The sequence below is a fragment of the Zophobas morio genome, unplaced genomic scaffold, assembly GCF_036711695.1.
Source record: "Zophobas morio isolate AGI-343-1 ecotype UQ-CSIRO unplaced genomic scaffold, CSIRO_AGI_Zmor_V1 ptg000020l, whole genome shotgun sequence".
Classification (NCBI taxonomy): Eukaryota; Metazoa; Arthropoda; class Insecta; order Coleoptera; family Tenebrionidae; genus Zophobas; species Zophobas morio.
In genome coordinates, this window is record NW_026972125.1 from 291768 (window position 1) to 307056 (window position 15289).

A 15289-nucleotide genomic window follows, 5' to 3' on the forward strand; every position below is an offset into this window, starting at 1 on the left:
AAAACATTAAAGTATTCAGTCGCACGATGGACTCGATTACAATATACTTTCTCAGTTTATGCGCGGCAAGTTAAGGGCATTCAGCTGGACAAAATTAGTCTAGCAACTGAATTTTTTCGGTCAAAATTTTCGAATTTAAAGCTAAACATTGACCCATATACTTTAGGAGTTATGAAACGTCTAGAAAACATGTAAGTAGCCATTTGCCGGATGAATTCTGTTACAATTACAACTTTACATAAGTGTAGATTTACACTATTTTGTGCTGTTATATATAGTTCACTCATTGTAATTTTTACTGTATTTTTCAATAAAACACTCTATATATATTTGCATATTCTCATTGGTCTCATTCTAGGGTATAAAGCCCGTCTTAAGTTTTTTTCCTGTGTTTCTTGGATTTCTTGGGTTAAGTACCTGAGTTTCTGAGATCTGTTTAACTCTCTTGAGTTTCGTGTGAGTTTTGTTTTTACCGAAGGTTAACTATTTCCAGAATTTTGAATTTCTGGGATTTTTTGAATATCTTAAATGTCTTGTTCCAAATTTCGTTTTTTAGAATGTTTATAATCTTTAAAATTTTGGATTTCTTGGACTGCCAGAGCTCTTGGGTTCCTTGAGTTTATTGGGAGTTGAAAATTTTGGATTTTTATAATTTCCAAAATTTTGGATTTGTTAGGTTTCTTAAGTTTGTTAATCGTCGGTTTCCTGCGGTTTTAAATTTTGTTAAAAATTTTTGGTTTTTTGGAATGTTTATAATCTTCACAATTTTGGATTTCTTAGATTTCTCGGATTTATTCGGGTTCTAGGGATTTTTGAATTCCCTGGATTTCTTGATTTTTTTGTTTCTCTAGATTTCTTGAATTGCTAGAGCTTTTGGGTTCCTTCGATTTTTTGGACTCCTTGCGTTATCAGAATTTCTGAAGTTCCTTGAGTTTGTTGAGAGTTAAAAATTTTCGATTTTTCAGAATGTTTATAATTTTCAGAATTTTGGATTTGTTAGATTTCTTGTTTGTTCGTCTTCGGTTTCCTGGGGTTTTGAATTTTGTTTAAAATTTTTGGTTTTTTGGAATGTTTATAATCTTCACAATTTTGGATTTCTTGGATTTTTCGTATTTTTCGAATTTCTTGGGTTTCTTGAATGTCCAGGGTTCCTTGGGTTTCCTTGTCTCGTTGGATTTCTTTTTTTTTATTTCTTGGGGTCTTGGATTTTTGAGATTTCATGGATTTCTTGAATTATCTAGGTTTCTGAGACTTCTGAACTCTCTGAGGATGTTTACAATTTCCAGAATTTTGAATTTCTGGTCTTTCTTAAATGTCTTATTCCAAATTTGACTTTTTAGAATGTTTATAATCTTCAATATTTTGAATTTCTTAGATTTCTCGGATTTTTTGGGCTTCTTGGGGTTTGAATTCCCCGCATTTCTTGATTTTTTTTTATTTCTCGGTTTCTTGGATTGCCAGAGCTCTTGGGTTCCTGAAATTTATTTGGATTTCTGGCGTTATCAGAGTTTCTGAGGTTCCTTGGGTTTATTGGGAGTTAAAATTTTCGATTTTTCAAAATGTTTATAATTTTCAGAATTTTGGATTTGTTAGATTCCTTAAAGTTTGCCCATCTTCGATTTCCTGGGATTTTAAATTTTGTTCAAAATTTTTGGCTTTTTGGAATGTTTATAATTTTCACAATTTTGGATTTTTCGAATTTCTTGGGTTTTTTGAATGTCCAAGGTTTCTTAGGTTTCCTTGTCTCGCTGGATTCCTTTTTTTTATTTCTTGAGCTTTTGGGTTTTTGAAATTTCAAGGATTGCTTGGATTATCTAGGTTTCTGAGACTTCTTAACCCTCTTGGGTTCCTCAGGAGTTTTGATTTTTCGGAATGTTTACAATTTCCAGAATTTTGAATTTCTGGGACTTTTTGGATGTCATAAATGTCTTGTTCCAAATTTGTTTTTTTTTAGAATGTTTATAATGTTCAAAATTTTGGATTTCTTAGATTTCTTGGGGTTTTTGAATTCCCTGGATTTCTTGATTTTTTGTCTCTCTAGATTTCTTGGACTGCTAGAGCTCTTGGGTTTCTTGGATTTTTGGGTTCCTTGCGTTATCAGTTTCAGAGGTTCTTTGAGTTTATTGTGAGTTAAACATTTTCGATTTTTCAGAATGTTTATAATTTACGGAATTTTGCATTAGATTTCTTAATTTTGTTCATATTTGGTTTCCCGGGGTTTTAAAATTTTGTTCAAAATTTTTGGTTTTTTGGAATTGTTCACAATTTTGGATTTCTTGGATTTTTCGTGTTTCTCAAATTTCTTGCGTTTCTTCTTAGGTTTTTTTTGAATGACCAGGGTTCTTTGGGTTTTTGAGATTTCATGGGTTTCTTGATTATCTAGATTTCTGAGACTTCCATTTGACTGAAAATAAATCCTTTCGCCAATTCGAACCTCCTGAATAAATTCTGGGGTCAAAAAATTGTCGATAAATGTGTACGTAGATCCTAAACGGACAAAGATAGCTGGCTAGAAATATAGTCCAATGTCCAGAAAACTATAAGAAATCGAGTGGTAAAAACCGGAATACGCTCTCTTTGTCCGTTCAAAAGTTATGGACGGTCAAACTCACAATTTGTTTTTTGACTTTTGGTAAAGGACTTCGTTTAAAATAGAGACAATTTTCAACAACCGATGCCAAAAAGGCATTGAGTTGCGCAAAATTAGTCCAGAGACTTAATTTCAGAACCATTGGAACATGTTTATTTTTAGAGCATTTTTCCGGAGCTCTTCTCGGTCAAAATTTTCGATTCAAGTGTCTTATGGCATTCAGAGAACATTTGTCGAGATGAGAATTTTACTTCTGTGTCAAAATATCTGAAGAGTTCATGATAATGTGCCAAATCAGAAGTAGCTTTAATACATCTGGCGTCCCTCTGGGATCGATCTTAGGACCCATCTTATTTATTATATACACGGTTCATCACGTTAGAAAATAGCTTTCGAAGACTGTTGAAAGTTATCAAAATCGGCAAAAATACCTATGTAGCATTAATTTATTTTATGCAAAGCTTTGCTATCTGCCATGCTCTAGATAAGATCTCGTAAACAGCTCGTAGTACAATCCTAATCAGCTTCCCGATGGTTATCGACCGCCGTTTTGTTCAACCCGATCCCCCTTCAAACCCGCGATTTAATTACAAAAATGCAAAAACGCGCGCTTGAAACTCAACCCGGCTAAAAAACCGTGGTCCCCGATTGAAAATTTCGTCCGTTTTCGAAACCCAGCCGTGCCTTTTTGTATCCAACTCCCGGCGATCCTCGGCAGTCGAACGATGTAATTTATTATATAAACGACACAAAGAAACCTTGTTAGTTCTGAGAAGAGTCGCCTCCGGCCATCGGCAGAGCGCACTGCTTCCGCTCGGACCTATAATTATCAAACCCACACACATCCAAATAAAATAAACCAGCCCTAACGAGTTCCTCGCCTAATTACGGCCGACTTTTCTCCACTGCTGGAATCAGCGTCACTTGGAATCGTCAAACGTACCCCATTAATAAATGCCAATAAACGTTGGGAGCGTCCGCGACGCGCACAAAAACTGGCCGCATAAAGACCGGCGCTGACTGGCCGCTTTTTTGCCCGACACCCATCATTAAACCATGATTTATGGGAAGTACAACCAAAAAAGCGATTTCCACCACTAAACGCATCTGAAACAATTGCACTGCGCTAGCTGGAAGGACATCAATCATGCTTCACTACGAAGGAGCAAAAAACGGGCAGGACCACGGCGTGATCTCTGCGGCACTCCGAAAGTCAAAATGAATATCAATAGTTTGAGTTGTTGGATGGTCTGACGATATTACGTGGTGGAGTCGGCAGGTGAGCGTGGGAGGGAGTCGTAATGAATTCAGTTAAGTCATTAGAGCGCGAGGTAAAATTCAACACTCGAGTTGAAGACTTGTTCTTTTAAAATATAACTGAGCACGCAGCCCTCGACAATGCGTCCTAATTAGAGCTGGCGAGGCGCCTTTGTTCCAATTCATGGCCTGATTTTTCGTTTTGTTCTCGAGTTGAAATTAGTGAGCGAACGCGTCGGTTATCATTTTGTGCTGCACAGAATGCGCTCTTTTTAATTAGGAAACAACATCTGTGTACTGTTAGTGTCGCAGGAAGCAAATAAAAGACGGAATACCGCCGCACCGATGCGCATACCGGAGCGGATAATGCCAGCTTACACCTAAACTCCTTCCTACACTGAAAAAAGTCGTCGTGAATTCACAAATCTAATACATCATTTTTCAGGTGAATTTTACAAGAAATCTAATGCGATATTTAATTTCTTTGTAATATTACAAAAAACGCAGAACTTTTGCCGTACTTACGGTAAATTTCCTTTTGATAAGGTAATTTTAATTAATTTATGTACAATTGATCAGTAAATATACAATAAAGAATGTAATATTTCCATCAAATTGGTAAATTTACCTTGGGCAGTTGTGAATAAAGAGCAACGTTGTGAATTCGCATCGAAACCAGTATATTTACAACGTGTATGTAATTTTTTCTGCTTGCGTGCGCATATTCGGTTAAAGTGACGCATTATTACTTGTGTTGTCTGGACAAACGTGTGGTCTCCTCGTGTACAGGTAAGTCTAAACTTCATACCCGCCATACTGATTTGCATTATTTGTAATTGAAGATTTGAAGATGTTTACTTGTGATATTTGTAAAATGAATCTTAAATCGATAGAGAAATATCAAATACATCAAAAGTTTCATCGCAACATGACTGGAGTTAGATTTAAATGCCTACAGATTGGTTGCACTTTAAATTTTAAGTCATATAATCGTTTTAAATTTCATGTATACAGAAAACATAATTATCCTAGAAATCAACAAAAACGTTTAACTTCTCAAATATCTTATAGCTGTAATGTGATCAAATGTGATTACAAAAACGATGTTAAAAAAGAGTTTATTGCTCATGTAAATAAGCACATTGAAAGAAGGGTTACAATAAAATGTCCACTGTCAAGCGAATGTACTTCTGTATTTTCCAGAGTTACGATTTTCAAGCAACATATCTTTAGGAAACATTTTTTGAAGTCATCCCTGAAAAACGAATGTGAATATGAAGACACCCAGTCAGATATTAATTTGCCATCAACTAGTAAAAGTATAACGACAAATATAGAGTATGTTGAAGAAAAAACACATGATAGCGATGATTTGTCAGAATGTTTTACTGAAAATTTGGAAGAGGTCAGTTTAAAATTACTCAGTTCATTGTACTTAACATTAGAATCAAAATTTTTTCTGTCAAATAAATCTTTACAATTATTAATCAACGGACTCTCTGATGTTAACGATCTAAACACAAATTTTATCATTAAAAATTTACAAGCTTCTAACTTCGAAGTTGAGAAAAAAATTATTGAAAATAATTTGTTTAACATAGCTCACAATTCTAAAGGCGGTAAGCTAAGAAGTAAGTTTTGTAGAAACAAGTATTATAAGAAATATTTTAATTACGTAAGTCCTGTGTGCGTTGAATTAAATCAAAATTCGAAATATTTGTATGTGCCCATAATAGAAACAATCACAGAATTAATGAAAACAGAATCGTTTTATAAACAGTTTCATAATAAAAAAAACGTTTCACTAAATACTGATGTTTTTTCAGATATTCAGGATGGAAGTTGCTCAAGAAATAATATTTTTTTTAAAGAAAATGTTGAAGCCGTTCAAATTATTTTATATCAGGATACTTTTGAAATATGTAATCCTTTAGGTGCTTCCAAAAAAAAACATAAAATTATAGGCCTTTATGCTATATTTACAAATCTCCCTACTTGGCACCGATCTCAAGTTGAACATATTCAACTACTTGCATTAATTTATGAAAAAGATGTAAAACAATTTGGATTTGCAATGGTTTTAAAAAATCTACTTCAGGACTTGAAAAAACTTGAAGAAGGTGTTAATATCCAGATATCATGCTCTGAAGTTAAATGTTTAAAAGGAGCACTGGTAGCTGTAGTTGGTGATAATCTTGGCAGTCACCAAATTGGTGGCTACAATGAAAACTTTAGTTTATCTGGATTTTTTTGTAGATATTGTTATATTAACAAAGTAAACAAAAATGACGGTTTAACAAAAATATGTGAATGTCGAACAAAAAATTCCTATATTTACGATGTTAATATGAGTTTAGCAACTAATGGATCTTATAGAGGTGTAAAATCTGATTCTGTTTTTAATACATTAAGCTTTTTTCATGTCGCTAATCCTGGTTTACCACCATGTATTGCACATGATCTTTTCGAAGGAGTCGTACAATCCGATTTAATATTAACTCTTGATCAGTTGGTTAATGCTAAAGAAATATGTTTCCAAGAATTAAATTCTACATTAAAAGTCTTAAAATTTGAAGGAGAAAAAAAAGTCGATATACCACTGCTAAAAAAATCCGAGAGACTTTCAGGTACAGCTCATCAAAATATGTGGTTAATAATAATATTGCCGTTTGCACTAGAAAATAAAACATTAACAAATAATAAAGCATGGAATGCTATTTTAATTCTTAGGAAAATAGTTCTGTTTTTATTAAGTTACAAAGTCTCAGTGGGTCAGATAGCTTATTTAAAAGAGTTAATAATAGATTATTTACATAAACGCAAAGAAGTACTACCACAAGAATCTTTAAAACCAAAACATCATTATTTATTGCATTATCCACAACTGATACTACAATTTGGACCATTGAGCTATCTATGGACCATGAGGTTTGAAAGTAAGCATCAGTACTTTAAACGAATTGTCAAACATTCAACGAATTATAAAAATGTTTTATATTCTCTTTCTCATAAACACCAATTGTTACAGGCTCTGTTGTATTCACAAAATACTTTGTTCAGCACCAAAGTAATAGCAGATGAATCCCAAATCTACAATTCGAATAATTATCTGCCGACTCTATCCACTAAAATTGAAGGTGCTTTTAAAACTACAAAATGTTTTGTATCTTCAAAAGTCATATTTAGAGGAATTACTTACCAAAAACATGCCGTAGTTTGTTTTGGTGTTGACGATTATGGTGCATATAAATTATGTTCGATTCAATATATAGTTATTGATGAATTTTTTGATAACATTTGTTTCATTGGAACTACATTAAAAATAACATATGATTGTGAAATAGGTTTGTATTACAACACTGATTCTAATTTTAAAAATCAAAATTTGTCAGTTGTAAATTATGATAGCTTAATTCATCCAGAACATTGCTCCAAAAAACCGAAAGTAACAAAAAAACTGTGTATAGTTTTAAGTCAGAACCATTCGAGAATTTGTAAGTTGTGTAAGTTTTAAGTTTTTATTTAGGAGTATTAATTTTATTTCGAAGTCTGAACATTTGTTTGTCTTTATTTTAGCATAGCAATTTTAACAGTATAATATGTTACTTAAATTTACCCATAACCATCATTGCTCAGAAAGAATACAGTAGATAACAAAAGAACTGTAGGTAATTGTTGTAAGTATGAATCATTAGAAAATTTGTGAGTTATTCTTTAAGTGTTCCTTTATCATATTATTAGCATAATAGTTTTAACAATGTAATCAATTATTAAAATATTAAAAAAAAAATCTAATATTTTATATTTTAATAATTTAATAATTTATGTTTAGCAATAAACTGGGTGTTGTGTTTTGTTTAGGATGCATTTATTCAAAGTATGGGACCAAACACGTACAAAGAAGGGACTAATCTTAATAAAAGAACCTGGAAATGTTTACGTTGATTTAATATTAAAAGGTAAGTTATAAATATTATTTTATATTCAGACATCATTGTATTTTTTCAGCATCTCAAAAACTTGAAATTAATGGCGCGACTGTTGTACTAGAATCAGATGGAACACCAGTTGAGGAAGAGGAAATATTAATTGCTGTAAAACATGAAACTTTAATTTTGTTAGAACCGGGTCAAGTTTGGTTGTCGTCTCAATCCCAGTGTGAAATAAGTGAATCATCCAGTGGTCCCAATAATCATTCTTTCATGTCACTGACTTCAACAGAGACTATTGCTTCCACTAAAAGTAACGAATGTATCAGTGGTGCAACGGAATTTTGGAATAATGACTCTTCTTCTTTGGATTGCACCATACAAGCATCTAATTGCAATTTAGAATTTTCCTGGATCAATTTTGTAATACCTTGGGAGAAAATTCCACAAGATATGCTCCAATGTTGTGCCCAAGGCAAACGGGACAAATATGCTATTACTGAAATTGTCCACATTGTTGTAAATGAAATGAAACAAATCAGTGAATCGATTCCGTCAAAAGCTTTTAAAATCGTTTCTTTTAAAATGGTCGATAAATATCCCGCAACCTTTAGAGATTACGACGATGATGGTGTGGTTCTGGGAGATGGTACTGCTAGTTTAAAAACAAAATTGCAAGAATGGTACCATTACCTAAAAAGGCCGCATAAACGGCCAATATCCACATCACCTGAAACACCACTACATCTTGCCAAAATTAAGAAAAACGCAACGGCAGGATGCGCCCAATGGGCACCACCTTATCAAAAAGCTGGCGCTGCAGCTAAAAACAAATTAAATACCTTCCTAGATGATGCTTCAGACGAGTTTTTCCACCTTTTGGAAGAAACTTTTGCAGAACAAAGGGCGTTTATCAACAATGTCGACCCTCCAAGTATCACTAACATAAAAGACCAATGGCCCGTCCTTTTTAAAGTAGAAGCCATAAAATGGCATTTTAACAAAGTTACGAACGGAAACATAAGCAATCTTACAACGAATTTACAATTAAAAGCAGAAAAAATTGTAAATTTTGGCTTACAACATAAAATTATCATCAGCAAAGACGTAAGACGGGATTCGGTAGAAATAATTGCTTTAGAAGTGTTTGCAAGATATTTCCAGGAAAATATCTATGGGGTCTTTTACCTCAAATTTCAGGTATACAATGTCTTTGTCAGCGATTAATTATTGTTTATTACCGTCTTCTTTAATATTTTAGGATGAAACTATGATTGAAATTACACAAAACGAACCGTGCATTATCAACTGTAAGCATAAAAAAATTCTGCAATCTGGTACTTTTTACATACGAGTTTCAATTTTAGGTACTGTCGAAAATCAGTTTTATATATATATGGAAAAAGAAAGGGTGGTACAGTGCAAAAACTTTTTTCAAGCTTTAGAATGTTGCTTTTCTTTGTACTTTATATTTAATTTACACTACCCGAAGGAGACGTCCACATTTCTCGAAATGATTCAGAGATATTTTTTAAAAATCCATCCCGACAGTGGAAGCAAATCGCGCAAGTTATCAGCCTCCAAAAAAAAGGTGCTCGGTCTCATGAGGAAGTTAAGAGACATTTAGACAGTTAGATATAAGTTACTTATAGGTTAGTTAAGTTTAGTTAAGTTTAGATATAGGTATGTTTTCTATTAATGTTTCTTTATTTTGATATTTTTTCATATTTACAATAAATGTATATACAATTTTTTGTGCTTTTTTACACTAAACAAGAATAAAAATAATAATAATAATAATAATAACAATAACATATGGTAAATATACAAAACAACCTAAATTTTACTGTTTTTATTGTAAAAATACATTACAGACAGGATAGTAAACTTACCAAATAATTTACAAAACTGTTGTAAAATTACTTTTTATTTTTCACAGTGACAAGTAATTTTTAAATTAGCATTGTAAATTTACAGCATTTATCAGGGCAACCGGTAACCAACGATAATTACTGTAAATTTACAATTTTACTTTTTTCAGTGATACTCTAATTTTGAAGTGCTAGAAGAATCGAAATCGAAAACTGTCTCCGACATTAATGAACCCCGCCGCACGGAACGTCAATCTGCCTCTCCCTTTCTCCGATTAATCCTGTTTCTTCGCCCGTCCGTAATTAACTTTCCTCCGATTCAAATTACCACCTTTCCTTTGACGGAAACCGGGCCCTCGATGATCACGTAGGTATAAGTTCTCGCGCTAATGTGTATAATTCGGCAAGATAATCTGCATGTGTCTAGTGGCACGGAAGGGCCACGCACCAGCGCAGACAACGTCGCCCGCCGAAAGTATCTAATAACAAGATTCCCACTTTGAAGTTATTTTAATCAGATGGGTAATTACAATACACTCGAACGGGTCTCCTCCGCTCCGGCCGGACTCCGGGGAGCGCGATGCGATGCCTTTCCGGTCGCCGGAGCTGATGAAATTCCGAACGATCGCCCCGCCCGAATAGTTACGACTTCCAGGAATTCAAATACGTGCCTGGATATTACACATTGCGCGAATTACTGACCGCCAGAGACGGGCTCGATGCCGAATGCGAATTACGACGACGAATTCTCCGGGTTTAATTGGCAGCGGTCCGGTTTTTTCGGGCGAAAATCGCTGCGGTTGCGGAAATCGCAAAATAATCAACGGGCACGCGATTCTGTCATATTTACGACACAAAATCCGCCGCATTTTTGGGTCGCTCGTGAAAAATGTGGAAAAGTTCAAAGAAGGTGTTGATGTCGCGGATCGTAAATAAAAGCGTCAAAAGGCGATTAGTCGCGTCGCGAGCTTTCAGATGTAATGTGCGGTTCTGAGAAGACCCGCCAACTAGATAATTACATACCTGGGAGGTACAGCGCACGTCATCAAGCGGTAGGTCTTGCCCTAAACCGCCTTCGACCTTCGTGGTGGGTTATGTGCGTACCTGTTGTCTGGAGCACGGTAATGGTAATAATAACGGCGCAGTAATAGGGGTATCGCGTGAGGTGACGAGGTGTGGTTGAAATAATTAGCGCATTAGCCCACTCCGCCCAGGTGGTTCACGCGACGGCCAAATCTGGGCGACCCTTTTAGGGCGACTCGAGCTTTTCTTGCGGCTGCACTTTTGGCGTTCCGTTTCGAGATTTGGCGCTCATTATCGCAAATTGCCCGTTGAAGAGTCGGCCCCAAAGGCTGCCGTTTCTGGAATAATTAATATCCTTGCGTAACGGCGACGCAACAAGGCTTCACACAATGGCTGACGGCGTCGTCAGCGTCGTCGTCGCTGCGTCGAGTAAGGCGATATGTTTAGTCACGCGCGTTCCTTTGATTTGCATGTCGCTAAACTAGACCAATTACATGTCTCTATCTGTCCGCTTTGAAACGCCGCACTTTTATTTATACATTTCGTTACGGATCGTTAACGCAAAGAGATTTAGGCAGGGCCTGCGTCTGTTCTCTTCACTCTTCAAAGACAAATTAGACACGTCATATTAATTATCAGTAGCGCATTTACAACTAGTGCCAGCTAGATCGACAAGATACTGTTTCGAGTCTTCATTATCCCACGGTACTTTTCGGCAGACTTAATTACGGACACGAACGTCGATTCCGGGGCGGATGACACGTTAATCCACGATTTTTATTACCACTTCATCAAAGTCAGATTGATGCTCCTCAAATTTGCGAATAGAGATAACGTTATCGGATGCACGCCCAGATGGGGACGGCGATAGCGATCGACTGGATTCACAGATTTTTACACACGATTTTTTTGTGATTCTTGTAGAGCTTTTTTAAAAAATCATTAATTTTTCTCATCATATTCTGATCACCCATACTTCGCCACTGTCTCTGAATCGAATGCTTTACCTTACGAAAACAAACCCTCAACTTGTTTATATTTGGTCTGGCGCGGAGTGCAGTGATATGAAACGGACACTCCATTAACCGTTGCTCCAAAAAGACGAATCAAGACAATTTTTGAGTTTCTAGTGAGATTTCACACTTGAAAAGTTCTGATCAACATTTTAGCAAGAGCACATATGTCAATTTTCAAACATGCAGTATAATACTAATAACAAAACAAGGCGGATTCATAAACCATAAGTAGAGAGGATGTTAATTTATAAAATTTAAACCTCTCACAATACTTCCTTGGCTTACTCTCGGAAAGAAAAAAACGTAAATCTGATAGCAGATAAAATCAAAGATACTTATTATTTTTTATTTATATGTCTATTCATTTATACGAAATCTCCGATTTGAGGATTTAGGTCATTTCCTTATTTTTAAACTGACCAAGAGAACACATTTTTCGGCTTTATCTTTCGATTTCTTATAGTTTTTGGGTATAGGAGTGCATTTTCAGCTAAGTAACTATGTTCATTTAGAATCTACGTACACATTTCGGGAGATTCAAATATTAAAAAATTTAGAACAAAATCATGAGCTCTTTTACAATTTTTTTGGCCTCAGATTCTTATTTAGGAGGTTCGAATTAGGGAAAGGAATAATTTTCAGACAAATCGAGATAACTTGGCCCAAACTCGAAAATTTTGACCGAAAAACCTCCGGAAAAATTGCCCAAAAAATAAACATGCCTTCAATCTTCCTGAAATTAAGACTCTAGACTAATTTTGCCCAGCGGAGTGCGTTTTTGCCATCAGTTGTTGAAAATTTTTACCATTTTACACGAAATCCTTCTTTAAATTAAAACTCAAAAATCCAAAATTGTAGTTTGACGATTCGCAAATTTGGATGATGAAAGCGTATTCCGGTTTTTACCACTCGAATTCCTATAGTTTTCTATATGTAGTGATGTATTTCAGCTTGGTATCTATGTCGAGACATGAAAAAATCCAAAGATCGAGAAAAGGAAACAATAAAATTTTGAGAAATCTAAAATTACAAATTCGAACAATGGAGAAATTGAAAAATCCAAAAAACGAAAAATCGAAACAATAAAATATTGAAGAATCTAAAATTGAAATGTTGAATAATTGAAAAATCGAAATATTTAAAAATCGATGATTCGAAACATCAAAAAACCGAAACATTGAATCGAAAAGGAAAAAATCGAGAAATCAAAAAATCCAAAAAAATTAAAAATGTTAAAAAATCCCAAAACTAAAATATCTAAAAATTGATCAATCGATATATCAAAAAACGGAAAAATCGAAGAAAAATAGGAGAATCGAAAAAGTGAAAGTACGAGAAATCGAAAACTCGAAAAATCGAACATTTTAAAAATCAGAAACCTGAAAACTTGAAAAATCGAATAATTTCAGAATTGAAAGACTGAAAAATCGAAAAATCGAGACGAATTTTACCATTTTACAGGAAATCCTTTATCCAAATCTTAAAAAACCAAAATTGTGAGTTTGACGATTGTCAAATTTGAGCGGATAAAGAAAACGTAAAAATTAAAATGTGGAAAAATTGAAGAATCGAAATATTTAAAAATCGATGAATCGAAACATCAAAAAAGCTAAAAATTGAAAAATCGAAAAGGAAAAAATCGAGAAATCAAAAAAACTAAAAATTTAAGAAGCGAAATGTTCAAAAATCCCAAAACTAAAATATCGAAAAATTCATCAATTGATATATGTATCAAAAAACGGAAAAATCGAAGAAAAATAGAAGAGTCGAAAATTGAAAGATCGAGAAATCGAAAATTCGAAATATCGAAAATTTTAAAAATCAAAAAGCTGAAAACTTGATAAATCGAATAATTTCAGAATCGAAAAACTGAAAAATTGAAAAATCGAGTCTAATTTTACCATTTTACAGGAAATCCTTTATCCAAAACTCAAAAAACCAAAATTGTGAGTTTGACGATTCTCAAATTTTGAACGAATAAAGAAAACGTAAAAATAAAAATGTGGAAAAATTGAAGAATCGAAATATTTAAAAATCGATGAATCGGAACATTGAAAAATCGAAAGATCGAAAAGGAAAACATCGAGAAATCAAAAAATCTAAAAATTTAAGAAGCGAAATGTTCAAAAATCCCAAAACTAAAATATCGAAAAATTTATCGATCGATGTAGCAAAAAACTGAAAAATCGAAGAATCGAAAAAGTGAAAAGATCGAGACATCGAAAACTGGAAAAATGGAAAATTTTAAAAATCAAAAAGCTGAACACTTGAAAAATCGAATAATTTCAGAATCGAAAAATCGAGTTTTACCATTTAACAAGAAATTCTTTATCTAAAACACAAAAAACCAAAATTGTGAGTTTGATTGACGATTCTCAAATTTTGAACGGATAAAGAAAGCGAACTCTGGTTTTTACCAATCGATTTCCTATCGTTTTCTATATGTAGTGACGTATTTTCAGCTTGGTATCTACGTCGAGACGTGGAAAAAACAAAAATCGAGAACAGGAAACAATAAAATTTTGAGAAATCTAAAATTATAAATTCGAAAAATTGTAAAATGTAAAATAGAAAAATCGAAACATAAAAAAATCGAAAAATTGAAGAACCGAAAGATCATAATGGAAAAAACTCCAGAAAATGAAAAATTGAAAAATCGAACCAATAAAATACTGAAGAATCTAAAATTAAAATGTCGAAAAATTGAAGAATCGAAATACATATTTAAAAATCGAAGAATCGAAACAATAAAAAACCGAAAAATTGAAAAATGGAAAGATCAAAAAGGAAAAAATGGAGAACTCAAAAAATCTAAAATGGATAAGTTGAAAAATCCAAAAATTGAAAAATCGAAACAGTAAAATACTGAAGAATCTAAAATTAAAATGTTGAAAAATTGAAGAATCGAAATACATATTTAAAAATCGATGAATCGAAACATCAAAAAAACCTAAAAATTGAAAAATCGAAAGATCAAAAACGAAAAAGGGAGAAATCAGTCGATATGTTGAAAAATCTCAAAAAATCTAAAACAGAAAAGTTGAAAAATCCAAAAATTGAAAAATCGAACCAATAAAATACTGAAGCATCTAAATTTAAAATGTCAAAAAATTGAAGAATCGAAATACATATTTAAAAATTGATGAATGGAATCATCAAAAAACCGAAAAACTGAAAGATGGAAAAGGAAAAACAGAGAAATCAAAAAATCAAAAAAATTAAGAATCGAATTGCTAAAAAATTCCAAAACCAAAGTATCCAAATATTGATCAAAAAGGTGAAAAATCTAAAAAAAATTGAAAGATCGAGAAATGGAAAACTCGAAAAATCGAAAATTTTAAAAATCAAAAACCTGAAAACTTGAAAAATCGAATGATTTCAGAATCGCAAAACTGAAAAATCGAGACGATTTTTTACCACTTTACAGAAAATCATTCTTTATCCAAAACTCACCAAACCAAAATTGAGTAATGAAAAGAGTAATAAAAATTCTAAAAAATCTAAAATGGAAAAGTTGAAAAAAAAAGAGAAATTGAAAGATCGAAAACGAAAAAATCCAAAAATTAAAAAACCGAAATGTTGACAAATTCCAAAACTTAAATA

The 15289-nt window shown here is 33.2% G+C and overlaps 1 protein-coding gene and 1 long non-coding RNA gene across 8 annotated transcripts in view; one reads left to right on the plus strand and one right to left on the minus strand.

Moving 5' to 3' along the window:
* The window catches only part of Pan (pangolin), a 378050-nt gene that overhangs the window by 117848 nt on the left and 244913 nt on the right, over window positions 1–15289 (minus strand). The gene's annotated exons all lie outside the window — the stretch shown is intronic.
* LOC135131443 (uncharacterized) lies at window positions 4504–8111 on the plus strand. 2 transcript variants are annotated; one of them, XR_010280916.1, is made up of 3 exons: window positions 4504–4636; window positions 7709–7806; window positions 7856–8111. It is a non-coding gene; the product is annotated as an uncharacterized LOC135131443 (long non-coding RNA). The 2 variants fall into 2 exon arrangements; XR_010280915.1 differs by lacking the exon at window positions 4504–4636 and adding an exon at window positions 5026–5252.